Source organism: Cottoperca gobio, chromosome 9 (genome assembly GCF_900634415.1).
Source record: "Cottoperca gobio chromosome 9, fCotGob3.1, whole genome shotgun sequence".
NCBI lineage: Eukaryota > Metazoa > Chordata > Actinopteri > Perciformes > Bovichtidae > Cottoperca > Cottoperca gobio.
In genome coordinates, this window is record NC_041363.1 from 15,076,282 (window position 1) to 15,094,481 (window position 18,200).

An 18,200-nucleotide genomic window follows, 5' to 3' on the forward strand; every position below is an offset into this window, starting at 1 on the left:
AACATCAAAGACTTATAATTAAATGATGGATATAAAAAATATTTTCATATTGTCATTTGTCAAGCATATATACTTAATATTCCCTGGTTCCTTTGTCTTATGTGATAACACACTGAATATAATTGGGTGTTGGTCGGACAAAACAAGCATGTTGAAGACGTCATGTGAGCTTTAGGAATTCCTATAATCACTTTCTTTTTTTACATTTAATAGAAAAACAGTTTAATTGATTGATTGAGGAAATGTTTGGCAGATTAATCTGCAATAAAAATAATCACTAATGCAGTCCTACTTTTATGCACTTACTTATGTAAAATCGAAGTTCTTGAGGGCTCTTCAGCAAGTATTTGACACTGATCCAAATGGCCAGCAGAAGCAGTAAATGCTTTCATATATCACCACCATTACAAGGGAAACAATGCTGTCATACAACTTGTTCTTTGCACCTACCTTCAGCGGTATGTCAGCATAACCTAATGCAAATAAATATTTGCTAAAAGGTAAAGAGACAGAGTATTACAGTTTGTATTATGCTGCAACAAATACTAATCAGACAGGTGAGACAGGTGTTTCTCTCTGGTAATGAGGTCGTCTGTTTCTGTCTCCTGCTCGTATAGTGTAGACGAATAGCCCAATCTGATTACTGCCATATTTTTTACATTTTATCATCAGGAATATTTTAGGAATATGACTCAGCACTTCTTTGGTTGATGCCGCGGGCCGCATGTCAACCCTCAGTACGCTTTTAGTGTCAACTAAAGTATTACGTCTGGAGCATTTAGTATCAAAAACTCTCAAATATCTAACACTTTAAGTTGACAAGCTCTATCATATTTCTAGTCCTATGATATTATTTTGTGTAAAAATATTCTTTTATATAAATCAGGAAATTTTAGACTGTATTTTGTCTTGGCAAATTTCTTGAAATATTCACTGTTGCACTTAAAAGTTTGGTTTATTTTGAATGAGAAATATGTTTATATTTCTCAATCTAAAGTAGTGGAAATAGAAAAGTTTTTATATAAGTAGGGATCTTATTGGAACTGTTTGCAAACAGCATATAAAATAATAAAATAGTTTCTAGTGATGCCTTAAGGGATGTTTTCTTATTTCATTACAAACCACAAACTTGCAGGTTCAAATATATTGTCAAGAATAGTGTGTTTCATCACACAGCTTTCCCTACACTGAATTAGATATTGAGGAAGTAGTCAGTCTTCATTAGTGTTAACAAGTCTTTATCCTATCAGTTGACTTTAAAGTTACCAAACATGTGTTTCACACACTACTGAAGTGAGTATGAGGCATGTGAAAATATCAAAATATATGTCGTACATATTGTTAAAAACTATATGTGTGAGCGCTTTGAAGGGGAAGAAAATGCTTCAATCGTTGTCATACAAGGTTTTATTATATATCAAGACCCTTCATAACACACAATAACAAATGATCATCTTCATCATTACATCAAAAAAAAAATCAAACATGTCAAACATTATTGAGAAACCAACTTTAAAAGCAACACATCTTGAAGTCCCGCTACAAGAACAAATATTCTTGTATAACAAAAGTTCTATATATATAATGTATTATATGTATTATATAAAGGCAAGAGACTTCAAACTGGACTTCAGACACACACACACACACACACACACACACACACACACACACACACACACACACACACACACACATATATATATATATATTTGACAAAGTAAACACCAGTAACTTATTTGTGGAGACAGAAACGTTGCTGCATAGCAGGAACGAGCCTGTACAGAGTCTGCTCCTCAAATTCATATTAAGCTATTTACATTTAAAGAAGGTCATTCAGAAGATGTTGGCCCTGGAAGTTTAATACAAAATAATGCATAGTAGTTTGAAAAAAGGAGTTTGACAAAATAGTTTAAACTCAACCTCTTCTTACTAGATTGTTTAGAGTTTAACCACATCTCTCTCTTAATGGTGGACGTCAATTTACAAACACTGGATGATTTCCCACAATGCAACTTTGGCGTAATTTGCCAAATAACTTTGGGTAAATGCCTATGTATTTCATAGTTCAAACCTAACGCAGGAGTTAAGAATTTGTCACCCAAGCCAATCATCAGGATTATACTGTCAGAGTAATGGAGGACATTATGTAGTTGTTTGCACACGCTGAATAGGACTACAACCATGTTGATGGGCCTAAGAATAAAACATTTAATTAGTTTGGGTCTTGTCAGGACGTCACGTGTCCTCTGTTATTCAGCGTTACTGCGCAGCAGAGTGAAGGGAGACTATCAAGCTAGCTGCCTTTAGTTAGCCTCAAGTTTAAATAACGACAAAACAAAGCACATTGCTGAAGTTCATCAGACAACAACGTCGCGAGGAACAGAAAAAGTTCAAATGTATCTGTCATTTTCAAAGTTAAATCGTGGCCGGTGCCATTTACCCCGGTTAGTAACGAAGAAGACCTTTAATGCTAGTTTAGCACCAAATCAACCTGCAATCCATTTTCTCCGGCGGTGTACCTGATAAAGTCTTCTGGACATAAAGTTAAGTCCAAGTGATATGTCCCAAAATGAATGTCCAAACGGATACAACCTGGCATCCTATCATCAGTGGTGACACAGTCTGAACTTTCTCCATGTTTTCCCTGACACAGAGCTGACTAAACCCTTTAGTGTGCCCGCAGGGACATTATTAGCTGACGTGTAGTCATCACAGGTAAGCTACTTACATTATGATATTTGTTCCCGCTGTGTTTTTAGTTGATATTGTGCACAAGGGCACACATGTTATGCTACTCTTTCTGCGATCCTAGGAATATGTTTAGATGTGCTCCTGCAGATGTATGAATATGTTTGTTTGGCCGCTGTGCCAGGCTCTGTGTTGTTTCAGATGGCCTAGTTGATTTTTATTTACAGACTTGGTTGCTGGGCCTGTGCCTCTCAATCTAAATAAATTCAAAACATGAATCACTACTCAATCCATGTAGGTTATGTAATCCTATGGGATGGGAAAGCAGGGCATCAAACATCAGATATGATTATTTTAAGAATCCTCACACTCCACAGCAAGCAATATTCAAATTGTAAATAAGGAGATTCAGTAAATGTATAGTTTTTGTAGAATAAATTATTGTTGTGCAGTTATATGAGAATCTAAGAAGGTGTTCATTATAATAATTTATTATATTTGGCGGTATCAGGAGGTGGAGTGGTTGTCCACCGGTCGGAAGGTCGGTGGTTCAATCCCCAGACCCTACAGTCAACATGTCGAAGTGGCGTTGGGCAAGATACTGAACCTCAAATATTGCTCCCGATGGCCAACAGTGTGTGTGAGTGTGTGAATGGTTATCACTACTGACGAGCTGATCTGCACCTTGTATGCCTCTGACTGTGTGTGAATGGGTGAATTGAAGTTCCTTTGCCTACAAATAGATATTTCAGGCAGTCAGTGTTATCATATTGTCCCTGACATGATAGTGCAAACGGATGAAATTCTGCAAGAGAAATAATCCTAAAGTAAATCTGGCCTAATCCCCTGAAATGTCTGGAAAGGAATCATTGATAAGCAGTAGCCATAAAGGAAAGTAGATAAGGCCTGTATCTAAAAAGAGCTCAACTGCCCCTTATCAGTTGTATTATAAAACTAAAATGTCCTCTTATAGGTTATTCACTATTTAATGGCACTCAGTGCAAGGTGAATAAAGGGGAGAAGAGGCACAAAGAAGGTGGAGCAGTGTTGTTTCTGGGAACAACACTGAATGTGAAGGACACAGAAAGATTAAGTGACTGTGTGTAAAGTATATTGCGTGTGTGTGTGTTTGCATGGGAAGTAAATTATAGACTGAGTGGCTATTAGTGAAGACATGAATAAAAAAGGTACTTGAATTAAGTCAGTTTAAACACGGACAAATTGGAAGAGAAGTGCAATCGTGCATGCAAATGAGAGGAAACTGTAGCCACAGGATTAAAGGCCCCCCACCCCCCTCTCTACTATGGGGTCTGTTTAGCTCCAGCATTACACAACACCAGTTGAGTCAAGTACAGCGGCAACAAACCTGCAGTACATGTACTACAACCTCTCAGTTAATATAAGAACACTGTCACAAAAAGGAAAACATATTTGCAGAGGGACAGACGGAAGCACCCAAACATTCATCAGAATGATCACACGTGCAGTGATTTGATCTTGCATACAGTGACGGGAAACATCAGAGCGGGATCTGTGCTTATGCAATTTTCTGTGTTGACACAGGCAATATTCACACCAACAGGGACATTTCCCTTGAGCACTACAGGTCTCTCACACACACACACACACACACACACACACACACACACACACACACACACACACACACACACACACACACCTTACTCAACATGATAAAATCAAATCCTTGCAATCGAAAAATCCCCATAAAGTAGAGTCAATAACTATCTGATAAAACCTCCTCACAAATGGAACAGGCTAAGCTTTGCAAAAGTTAGTATTACCTGCAGTGCCCTTGTACTGGATTGAATTATAATATAGAGGTGTCCCTGTTATTGTGTCCACCCTGTGTAGAAAACACATGTAAATAGAGGGATAATCTACTTTGTAGTTTTCACTCAGCTGTTAAGAGACTTTGCTGGCACGGCTCCATATTATAGCTGAAAGAGTGTTCGTAGTCAAAACATGGCTTTAATCTCGCCTTTATTATCCATGTACGTGTTGATGGTTCATTAGCTGAATGACTTTCCCTAAAGCCCAAAATGAAATTGACATCAGTTTATTTCACAACACCTAATAATAGGCTGCGAGTTTAACTATGACATGGCAGCGATGATGACTGTGTGCTTTTTGTTTGATGTGACTCGTGATAATCAAGCTGTCAGCCTCTTGACAGATATTTGACAGTGTGGTTACAGGTTCACTCAAGTACCTGTAGCTGGAGTGTGTGATCAGAGAGCAGAGTAAGTGTATGGAGTATAAAATCATCACCCACACAAACACACGCTCACCACATCCTCCTCCCTTTTAACAACTCTGCCTTCGACCCTTTTATCGCGCTCAATCTCTGTCTCTCCCTGCTGGTGGTTGATTAATATTGGATGGCAAAGCTGTCATTATTTTTCCCTATTAGGGAAAGAGAATATCAGGTTGCATATATAAATATTATGCATGCATCTCTCTACAAAGGCACATCTCAATCTGGGTCCACAATGACACTAATAATATGGTAGAACTCATGCATTGTAATTCCTGCTGTTCACTGCAGATTGTCAAGAGAAATGTGTTCACAGTGATGCAAACAGCTCACATCGTCATCCTTTTTTAATATCAGAAACAACCTTCCAGTTTTCTCCTCAGTGAAGTGAACCATACTCCAAAAACTGTTAGCTGCCTCCAGCTCCCACTCGTCAGCTATCACACTCCCACAACGGGGAGGAATCCTCAACAAGAGATTTATGGGTGCCCTGGAGGTCCAGACACCTTGTTGGATTACCTGATTGCCCGTGGTTTCAATTTCGCATTGTAGTGGATTCACAAGTTGAGGAAAGGATTTCATCAGTGACAGCATTTGCTTATGATACAATGGCTCTGTATGCTGCCTTTTTGATATACAGGACTGTCTCAGAAAATTAGAATATTGTGATAAAGTTCTTTATTTTCTGTAACGCAATTAAAAAAACAAAAATGTCATACATTCTGGATTCATTACAAATCAACTGAAATATTGCAAGCCTTTTATTATTTTAATATTGCTGATTATGGCATACAGCTTAAGAAAACTCAAATATCCTATCTCTAAATATTAGAATATCATGAAAAAGTATACTAGTAGGGTGTTCAACGAATCACTTGAATCGTCTAATTAACTCGAAACACCTGCAAGGGTTTCCTGAGCCTTGAAAAACACTCAGCTTGGTTCAGTAAACTAAATCACAAGTATGGGGAAGACTGCTGATCTGACTGCTGTCCAGAGGACCATCATTGACACCCTCCATCAGGAGGGTAAGACACAAAAAGAAATGTCTCAAAGAGCAAGCTGTTCACAGAGTGCAGTTTCAAAGCACATCCACAAAAAGTCTGTTGGAAGGGGGAAATGTGGCAGGAAACGCTGCACAACCAAGAGAGATGACCGCAGCCTTAACAGCATTGTGAAGAAGAGTCGCTTCCAGAATTTGGGGGAGCTTCAAAGACAGTGGACTGAGACAGGACAGGAGTCCAGGTATCAAAAGCCACTGTTCACAGACGTGTCCGGGAAATGGGCTACAATAGCCGTATTCCCATGGTCAAGCCACTTCTGAACTCAAGACAACGGAAGAAGCGTCTGACTTGGGCTATGGAAAAGAAGCACTGGACAGTTGCAGAGTGGTCCAAAGTCCTCTTTTCAGACGAAAGCAAGTTTTGTATTTCATTTGGAAGTCAAGGCGCCAGAGTCTGGAGAAAGGCTGGAGAGGAGCAAAATCCAAGTTGCTTGAAATCCAGTGTGAAGTTCCCACAGTCAGCGATGGTTTGGGGAGCCATGTCAGCTGCTGGTGTTGGTCCACTGTGTTTCATCAAGCCCAGAGTAAATGCAGCTGTGTACCAAGAGATTTTAGAGCACTACATGCTTCCGTCTGCTGAAAAGCTCTATGGAGATGAGGAATTCATTTTCCAGCATGATCTGGCACCTGCCCACAGTGCCAAAACCACCACTAACTGGTGTACTGACCATGGCATTACTTTCCTCGATTGGCCTGCCAATTCCCCTGACCTGAACCCCATAGAGAATATGTGGGGTATTGTGAAGAAGAAGCTGAAAGACACCAGACCCAACAATGCTAATGAGCTAAAGGCCGCTATTGAAGCATCCTGGGCATCCATAACACCTCAGCAATGCCACAGGCTGATTGCCTCCATGCCATGCCGCATTGATGCAGTAATCCGTGCAAAAGGATTCCCAACCAAGTACTGAGTGCATTAATGGACATTTTCAAATGTTTGATTTTGTTTTGCTGTTATAAATCTTTTTTTTTTACTTGGTCTGAGGAACTATTCTAATTTTTTGAGATAGGATTTTTGAGTTTTCTTAAGCTGTAAGCCATAATCAGCAATATTAAAATAATAAAAGGCTTGCAATATTTCAGATTTCAGATTTGTAATAAATCCAGAATGCATGACATTTTTGTTTTTTTAATTGCATTACAGAAAATAAAGAACTTTATCACAATATTCTAATTTTCTGAGACAGTCCTGTACATGTCACACAGTAGGGATGTAATTATCCGTGCATGTACGTATCTTCTCTGTCATAATTTCTAGTAAGGATGCCACCTGGGCGCCTCCTTAGGGAGGTGTTCCAGGCACGTCCAGCTGGGAGGAGACCCCGGGGAAGACCCAGGACTCGGTGGAGAGATTATATCTCCTCACTGGCCTGGAACGCCTCGGGATCCCCCAGTTGGAGCTGGAGGATGTGGCCTGGAGAAGGGAAGTTTAGGGTTCCTTACAGGAGCTGCTGCCCCCGCGACCCGACCCCGGATAAGCGGTAGACGATGGATGGATGGATTTTAATTTGTTTATCTAATGGGGTCATAAGTAGATATTGCTGTATTTTAAAGTGCCCACAAGCCAAAACAGATGGGAACCGCTGTCTGTCCTTGGGGCTTCTTGTGTAGAAAAATGTAAATACTTCACATATTTATTTTTATTTAGATCATTTTCTCATGAAGTAAGTACACAGGTTTCATTCTCATACAACATCCATGCCAGCTTTCTATCTACAGCGCCCCCAATCCTTGTTTACTACAATAATTGCTGCAGCAGTCCGTCATGGTGCATAGAAGTAGATATCTAAAAATGTTAGAATGCTATAACAAACCAGAATATCTGGATGAGGAAGTGCAACAGATGGGCATAAAGATTCTGATTTTGGTAAGGTGGTAGCATCATATTAACTGAACCATGGAGTCAGCTTTGTTGTGGGATTGCAGATTTGTCCCCCATTAAATGTGCTGAGGTTGTGATGCCATTAAAGAGAGGTCAAACAAGTATTTAAAATGAATATATTAATTGTAACAGTTCTTAGAGGAGAACTGTTCCTACACAGTCCTCCTATCACTGTTACTACTTTATGTGCTTGTACTCGCCTCGACTAAATCATCTTTTTAAATATGTGTGTGTGTGCATGTGTATCCATGTGTTGAATACTGATATCATTGTTTCTCCTACATTAATTTGCCCTTCATTTCATTGTCTTGCTTCTTATCCCTTGTGTAACTGTCTTTTGTTTTGAAGCCTTTTGATAACAGACATGTTAATTATGCATACAACTCCTCCTGGCCACTAACCGGCTAGAAAACTGTGCATGACATGTTTCAGTGATGTTTTACAGTTTAATGCAGAGCGGTGTGATGGAAACTAATGCAACACACCAAGCGACCTTTGAGTTTTTTTTTCCTACTCAATTAGCAGCCATAAGTCCTTTCTCTAATTACATTGTCTGTGAAAGAATTCACCAGCACACCTTTTTACCCCTCTTCCTCCGCCTGCTCTTCTGCTACTGACAGGTGAAAAAAAATGATTTGACAGTTGTTCTGCAAAGCGAGGGCAGAATGCAAAGAAAGTTGTTAGCAGGGAGTTCATTTACAATCATCTGTGATTCTGGTACGATGTGGGTGGAGAAAGAAGAAGGAGGCCTGAGATAAGAGGAGAGGCAATCTCACAAGTGAATACATTAAAAGCTAAAGCACTTTGATGAAAGTTGTCAGAAGCTATGAAATACATAACAATGAAGAGCTCAGCAGCTGCGGCTCTTTGTTCTGCTTATCATAACGGATTCATAAACAAAAGCAAGGTGACTGTTAATGGTGTTATTTGTGAAGCATCTTTTTGGTTGTTGTTGATAAAAACATGCAGTCCTGCTGAGTGATTTCTGTGTTTTTGGAATGGTGTAGATGACCCTCTGCTGCAATGATAAAGATGATTTGCTGGTTACAGACACACTAAAACTAATTTTCATCGAACTGCAGGCATATGGATGCATGATCAACAGTTTAGAGAATCTTTATGTCCATGTGACTGCTGGTATTAGTCTCAGTGATGCGGGAAACTATATGAAAACTACACTAAGGACGCACATGCCCACACACACACAGCATCCTCCTGTCTCTCTTTGTTTCTCTCTCTCTCCCTTTCTTGCACCCTGTTTGCTCAGGCACACATAATCCACTGCATCGACATTCTCCTTTGATACTTACATAAACACTCATGCACAGTGGAAGGTTAGCAGCAGTTGGTCTTTCTTGGATAGCACAGGGGTCAACTTAGCTTTATAGGATTTAAGGAACAATCACAACTTAAGACTTTGAGAAAAGCAAGACTTTAGTCCCCAGACATAACGACGTATAAACTGCTTTCTATCCTTTTATTCTCTTTTGTGTATTTTTTGATGGGTTAGGGTTCACCTCTTATACCTTCTTCAAGAGTGAATGTGCCTGGTAAATAAGCGGTTGGAAGTGAAGCCGGTTTTAGTCTTCATCTCATTTTTAGTTTAAGATAGCTCAAGGTGATACTGTTGAACACAGCAGTAGCTCCGTAAACTATATAAACTCCCAGACTCAATGACCTCAGAACTTGTGTTGATGCTTTGGGTGCATTTGTGTGTGTGTGTGTGTGTGTGTGTGTGTGTGTGTGTGTGTGTGTGTGTGTGTGTGTGTAGTCCGTGCAAACCTGGTGTGAAATTTGATATTCATACTAACTGGGCCTGTCTTCAGGTTGTGGGCGTCAAGGGGAAGAGACATTTTTCATCAACATGCTTCACAGCGGTGGAAATAACTGTGTTTCATGCTTTATATTAGATATAGGCTACCCATACAGAATCACACACACACACACACACACACACACACACACACAGACACACACACACAGACACACACTCACACTCACACTCACACGCACTCAGTTCCCAAACCTAGAATTTCTAACAAGGTGTTACAGTGGACAAATGTAGGTCGCCACAGGAAGTGGAAGTGTGACTGTGATTGGTAGGTAGATGTACTTTCAGAACAATCCATTTGGCATTGAGAGCTATAGACCACTTTAAACAACAAAGCCACTACAGATGAATGGCAGGAAGTAGAAGTACTAGATCTTTCTCAGAACATCCATCAAAGACATTTCACAGGGCAGTCCGATAGTGGTTTGACCAAAGCCTGTACCTCCTTAAATAGCATGAAAATGTTTTGGTTCCACCAGATTTCACCCCCCACTCCCCCATATTTCCACTGCCTACATCATGTGTATTCCGTAACTATTTGGCCAAAGGTACAAACAAATGAAGCGGACAGCAAAGATTAAAACGGCAATTTATTCATTCAACATTTCACATCCGTAATTACTTCCCTGTGTGAGATTACATGTGGTTGTGCTGGTGTTGCAACTGTGAAAATGGCAGCTCTCTCAAATTGTTATATCTCGAGTTTGCACGTTTGGTACAGTTCATGGTTTGGACTCTGCCTAAGGCTGCAGCTTTACTATTAATTTTTTAATGTTGTAGTTTTTCAAATGAGTTTGCAGCTTGCTAGCTTCCGTGTGTGTGTGCGTGCGTGCGTGCGTGTGCACTGCATCCATGTGTCGCAGTGTTTCCTGTGTTTTTGTATGCTGTATCGTGTGAAAGAAATGGCAATAATCAGTTTACACACGCAGAGGGTTGGGAAGAGAAACTATACAGACATCAAGGGATTTTAGATGAGTCATTGGCTAATATTAGTTGGCTTAGTATTTGCTGCTGGCCTTTCGATGCAATATTTCTCCCTTGGGATTTTCCTGTGACAATAATCCCTTGTTCTGTGGGAGGATACAGACAAAATTACTAGAATGACAATGTGACTAGAATGACTATCCACAGACACGGGCTGTATTAAAGCCGATATTAAAGCCGAGATAAACAGACACCGTTCTTAGGTAATGAATATGGGCTGTTTGGCAGAAATGTTTTGTTTCATGATGTTTATTTTATAAGGCCTTTCAGGTTGTTTTATGCGTTAATAGTATTCCAGTCACTTGTCTCTACTCATATCTAGTTCCTTTAAAGTAGGTCTCCAATGACTGTACCCCCATTATGTTATGGACCAGCAGAGTGGCCATATTTGGTAACAATATGTATGTGTCGCCCATTTAAGGAGGTTGCACAAAGAAACCCATTTTGACAGCAAACCAATGTGAATTTTATAGGAGTGCTGTGGCAGGAACACGACTAGTCATCACATAGTCTTTATTATTTTTATGAATCTTGCGCTCTCTTGATCACATGCACACAAACCTAATTTAGTGCCAAAGCACATTAGTGACTACATAGGGAGCTTTTTAAAGTTGTTATCACCACAGGTGAATGTTTCCTCTAAATGATAGTCCTCCTGTGTTCTTCAACCTCAGGCAATTTAATGTCTATCAGAATAATAAAACTCTCCTTGTGTCCTGTGATTTCTCGCTGTCTGTGTTTGACACAGCGGCACCTTAAATTCCAGCAGCTGAAAAAGGTCTTCGTACTGTAATGTGAACGTAGCTTGGGGGCCTTGGTTTACATATTAGTCTGTTACGGATTACAGCAGTGCTACCTTAGTATTTTCCTCACAAAATTCCCATTACCTGCTGACGTCCCAGACAAGCATACCTGCAGGTAGGTTGGAAACCAAGTTTGTTTCGTGCTCTTGATGGAGAAACCAAAATGGTATTTCAAGACATTTTAAATTGAAATATATTCCCTATGTCATACTAGTATGCTATTCATTTGAATTTACATTTTGCAACCCTCACTTGGAGTAAGTGTGCGCAGTCTAAAAACCTTATGTAACTATTGGATGTAAATGTTTTAGTCTTTGATTGTTTTAAGCTCAACGGTCCCAAAAGACTGCCATGCAAATGTCCCCTTCGGTTATCGGTGCCCACATGGAGACAATGGATAACCTTGTGTGCCGGACTCTGCACTACGATCATGTGATTTATAGGCACGCATCCACCTTCTGCACTCAGTCCATCACTCGGCCTTGAAATGTATCAGTGACGTCTATGACACACATGATATGACACTGGTATTTTTTGATCTATAACCCCCCCCCCCCACACACACACACACACACACACACTGACACTGAACATAGAAACAAATGCTTTTAATTTTAGTGCACATGACTCCTGGAACAAAATACAGCACCTCCTTAAAATCAATTCTCTTATACCTTTTGACACGACTGTGCATCGGACAATCTTCTCGCAAATTTTATTTCAAAGAAGCAGGTCAATATTGGCTTTGCTTTGTAATCTCAATTCCCTCACTGGCTCCTCCCTTCAGAATGCATCAAACACTTGCTTTAGTAAGATGGGGATGGATGGAGCCTTGAGGGGGAAGCAGGGGCATACTACATCATGATAGCAGGGTGTGAGTAAGTGACAGGAGAGGCCTTGAAAGTCTGGTCAGTCTGTGTTTATCTAATCATCATCACAGTCGTTGTGACTGATGTTATCACTATCAAAATATGAGACATGAGTCCATCTAGTATCCCCGCGCTGCATTCAACATCTGCACCTCCGCTACGCTGTTGAGAGAATGGTAAATGGACTTGGATGGTAAAAGGACTTGCATTTATATGGTGCCTTTCTAGTCTTCCGAACACTCAAAATGCTTTTACACTACATGTCACACACACACACACACACACACACACACACACACACACACACACACACACACACACACACACACACACAGATGGCAGGCCTGTCATACAAAGATACAATCTGCTGCTCATACACACATACGCTGGTAACTATGCCTTCTGGAGCAATTTGGGGTTCAGTATCTTGCCCAAGGACACGTTGACATGCGGACTGAAGGAGCCAGGATCGAACTGTCAATCTTTGAATGAATGGACGACCCGCTCTACCTCCTGAGCCTCAGCTCGTTATCAAAGGATTATCCTACAATATGTTAGTCATAAAAGCCTCATACCTCATGTTGACCTTCAATGAGGGCACAGAATATTACTCACTGAGGAGTTTGTTCACAATCAGGCTGGATGCAATTCCAGTCCAATGTGATGTGGCACACTGTAACTAACTACTGCCTAACAGATGGTGGCACACAGCTGTACATCACAGGAAATGTCCCATCACCTTCCACCAGTTAATGGTTTCTTTATGTTTCATGGTTCTGCTTGTATGGTATGACTGTTGCTGCTCCGGGAATGATGAAGTGTACTTCAAATAGAGAGCTATTCTGGTAACATTATGGCATACCAACAATGTTTGTGAATGTATACAGCAGTGATGACAAATATGATGCTGATGAGGACAGTTTTCATGCTTGGACGTTTTCTTGAACTAGAGCGGCGTATTAATAGTGGTCAGTTTCATGAACCTTCTAGCTGACAGTGCTCATTTATCTCTCCTGGTCTACGGAACCTGCAGTGATTTATTATCTGTGATGCATGGTACCTCTCTGATGCACTCTTCAGTCTAAATGTGTTGGTGTGTGTGAAACCGATGCTTTCAGACTTTAGCACTGGGTCCGGATCCATCTGAGTCACACGCACACACTTCGGAGCAGAGAGACAGTATTCTAACACTTAGCAGTCCACTAACTTGTTGCTCTTGCTACTAATATTAGTGACTAATACCAAGTAAGAGTAGAAGAGCTAAGGGTAGGGAAAAGACAGCTAGATGAGGCTAATTGATGCAGTGTAAAATGCCATTGGCTTATGCTAATATGGTGACTAGCCTCATATAGGAATATGTGGTTAAATACAATAGTAGATGCCTAGTTTATATTCAGGTGCTAACATTAATATTAAAACAGTTAAAGAAAAAGGGTAATCATCTCTAAAGCATTCAGAGAGCTTCACAGACACCAATGTCAACACACACACACACACACACACACACACACACACGCTTCTTCTGTCTGTCTGACGCTGCCCATGTGTGTGAGCGTCAGATGACGTGCAACAGACATGGGTGTTGTAGCTTAATTTGGTTTGTCAGTATCAGGGAAACTTATGTTCCTTTTAACCCTTACCATGTATGTTCCCAACATAGAACCAATGATATAAAACACTTTAAAACACAGCACAATGCATATCTCATTGACTTTATTTCATGTAAAGCCAGGGAGAGGGGGAGGGAGAAGAGGGGGCATTAGATGTGGAGTGGCTGAAGTTGGTCCTGATCTTGTTCTTTACTTGTCAAGGCAACTGCAGCACAACAGTTGCATCCAAAAAGGAGGCTGCTTGGTCAGACTCCCTGTTAAAGCCTTCTCCTTCTTTTCCTTCTTCTCCTTCTTTTTGGGGAAGTAATAGAAACAAAAACGACACGTCAGTATATAAACACAAATAAATGTCTTCAGTTCAACAAAAAGAAAACAATCAGGAAGGTCACAATCCTTCATATTGTCTCTGCTGGTCTGTTCCACCTGATTTAACATATTCTCGTGTAGTCTTAAAATGGTCTTAATGTTTAGAATGTCCTTGTAAATGTATACCAACCTTTGAGAAGATATTGTGGAAGAACCCGCAGAAGTGGTTGCTCCCCTTTGTCTTGGTCTCCATAACATCAATTTGGTTATTACTGAGACAATCAGAGTCAGTCTGAGACTCGTCAACAGAGCTCTGTCTGAAGGTTTCTTGATCCTCCATGTAGTCCACCATCTCTAGCGGAGTGGACCTTAGGGCTGCTCTGTAGGAGGTGTTGGAGCGTGTCACTTGAGAACAAAGAGAGCCCTGTTTGCTCTCTCCAGCTCTCCTAGATGTCAAGTCAGACCTTACGGCCGCATCCAAATGTTCAAGTGGAAATGGCTGAGTCCTCTTCTTCTGCCATCTACTGAAACACCTCTTCCACTGTGTCTTGGCAGGCTCAGTGACATCCAGTGTCTTTGCAGGCTCAATGACATCCAGTGTCTTGGTAGGCTCAGTGACCTCCAGTGTCTTGGTAGGCTCAGTGACCTCCAGTGTCTTCGGCAGGCTCAGTGACCTCCAGTGTCTTGGTAGGCTCAGTGACCTCCAGTGTCTTGGTAGGCTCAGTGACCTCCAGTGTCTTGGTAGGCTCAGTGACCTCCAGTGTCTTGGTCAGCTCAGTGACCTCCAGTGTCTTGGTCGGCTCAGTGACCTCCAGTGTCTTGGTCAGCTCATCTGCCTCTGTCTCCAAGTTTTCTGGATACAAGTAGCTGTGGCATACGTTTGTAATTGTCTCGTCAACGTTCTGATCATATGGTATGACCATAGGTGTGACCATATCTGAGATGTCTGAATCAAGGGAGGAACACCTAGAAGAAGGAAATGTAATTTCACTCTCCTCTCTGTTTGAATCGATCCTTGAGCAAGTGACCTTTTTGTTCTCTAAAACTTCATCCCAAAGCATTGGCTCATCAAGATCCGCCAAAGCCTGGTCAAAGAATTGGTCGGTAGTCTCAGATGTCACTGAGTTCATGGAGAATGCAGGGGAGATGGAGATTTCATCCATGTTCTCTGGATCTTTGTCCATGTTACTGGAATCAGAAATCTAGAGGAGATGTAAAACAGAATTTTTGCAATTGATCATTTGACTTATTAGCATATGTGATCTTATTATATATTTGTGTGTGAAAAGTAATCTTTAAACTCTAAACCAAATCAGTGCTTAAGTGTCTGTATCGTGCAATTACTTACCTGTCTATGTTCAGACATTTTCAAATGAGCTGAGGTGTTTGTTTTGTCTTTGCTTTTCTTGCTTTGGAGTAGTGTGCTTATCTCTTGTAGTGAAATGTGTGTAGTTTAGTGCAGATACTCTGTGTAGTGTTCACTGTGGAGAATAAGTCTGAAATGAACTGAAGTGCAGGATGGAACACTAAGGTGACTGTGAGGTCATCAGTGTTCTAATTTATGAATTCATAAATTAGAACATTCTAAAGAGTGTGTGTGTGTGTGTGTGTGTATATGTGTGTATATGTGTGTGTATATATGTGTAGAGAGATAGAAAGAGAGAGATAGAAAGGTTTTTCAGTATCAAAGAGAACGTTTGATATTGTCATGGCCGGATTATCCTCTTTGGAGAAATGGGTAAAATATTGCTGTTGTGCCCCTGTTGCAGTTACTTCAATTTAACAGCACTTTATGAAGGAATATGTATCATGTGAAGGGTCTGCCTTCATTGATATTGCACTTTAGTGGTAGAAATTCTGTAAGAAATGGGCAATTAGTTAAAATAAGAAAAAGCTGTTGACACACTATAATCTGGGGCTTTTGGGACCCTGAGGGGACTGGGGCCCCTGGGCATCCGGCCTTTTGAGAGACCAAAACGAAAGTCCTGCAAGTATTTATTATCTACAGATAACACAAATGTACAGTAACCCCCCCGCCCCTAAGAACAAGTTATAATAATAATTATATTAATAACAATTCAGTTGTTTAGTTGGCGTGTCGTGTAATTATATGTTCCCTCTCTTTCATCCCCACGTTTCATCTCCCTCTCCTCTGTGTAATTAAAAACTGTGTTGTGTCATGTAACGTCCTTTATAACGTGGGTACTGATTATATTACAGGAAAGAAGTAGAGATAACAGGTTAAAAAATATTAGAAAAAAGTTATTAGATATTAATAGAACAATTTACAAACAGTATTAAAAATACATGAGAGGTTTAAAAGCCACACTGCACATCTCCTGGGATATTCCAAAGCTTAGCAGCTCATGAACGTTAGACCTCAGCCTGGAATTAGAATAAACCAGTGAAGCATTATCAGAGGATGCTTTACATTGCAGTTCATTAGAATGGGCTATCATGTTTTCACTGTGCTCATTTTTAAGGAATGTGTCAATAATAGTTATAGTTAATAAAACTGAAAGATCCCCTTTGATCAAGACAGAGATCTAAAATATTATGCATACTACCCATCTATGCCATTCTCCTCAATTAGACATTACAGTAACAGCTGCTGACCTATTATAATAACATGTTGACTGTGATAGAGACATTCATCATTATTGTTTTGTAACTTTAATTCATCCAGATCGCTTCCAGTCCATTCTACAATACCTGAAATCAGATGTTTGGACTCAGTTATTAACATCTATGTTATATAAAGTCCTACAAATGTACTTACTAATTATAACAAACACTTCAGTATAACCTCTAACCTAACCCATCATAATCTTGTATTTTATTTGTTTTCTGAAGCTGTTCTTTTTTTTCTTCCTGATGAAGTATCTACTGTTCCTTCTCAGATTTTCTATTTGGAAATGATAAGGCAGTCAAAACAAAGCCCCATTGAAGAAGTTAACCTGACGTTTTTCATCAAACACATTAAGATTTTCTCCGAGTCAAGAGGTTTCTTAGGGGAAAGTACACCGGAAGCCAAAAAAACAGAAACAGAATTAAATGTTTCTTGACAACTATGCACACACACACACACACACACACACACACACACACACGTATGTGCACTGTGCAATCAGAGACAGAGCGGAGGAAAGGAGAGGGGAGAACTAAAAACAAATCCGCTGCTAAATGTTTTACTTTAAAATGACACCGTATAATTGTTTATTACTTGTTAGTCATGTTAAAAAATGTCAGCTCAAAATTGTCTGCGAGCCATATCGCGTCATCAAAAGAGCCATATATGGCTCGCGAGCCATAGGTTCCCGACCCCTGGTCTAGTGTCTTCAACTTCTGCCGATACAACAGAGCTTCTTTTAAATAACTTAACGGTCTAATAGTCTTTGTAGAAGAAATAGGATCTTTGGCTCACACTCTCATACACAGCATTAAACTGATTGATTTTAACAAAAATAGCACTGCAAGGTCTGTGTGTGTATGTGTTTGTGTGTATGTGTGACACAAATGCTCTTCAATTTCAAGACACAGACTCTGAAGCCAGCTCAATATGCTCGCAGTGCCACTTATATGTACGTGGGCATGTTTGGGTTATTTCCCTGGCTCATACCAAGCTTGCTTGTGCCAAGCTGAGTGAAGTGGCACAGCTGAGGGTATGTTTATAGAGATCAGAATGCACCGTGCAATTTAGTTTTTGTTTTGGCATATGAAATTGCAATTTTGTGTCTGTTTGGTCAGACCATCTCTTATGCAACCACCCCCCCCCCCCCCCCTCCCAAAAGCAGTAAACCTAGGGGATACACTGAATAGCATTGTAAGAAATACATGTGTATACAGGCTGACCTCATATTCACAAAGTTATTTAAATAAATAC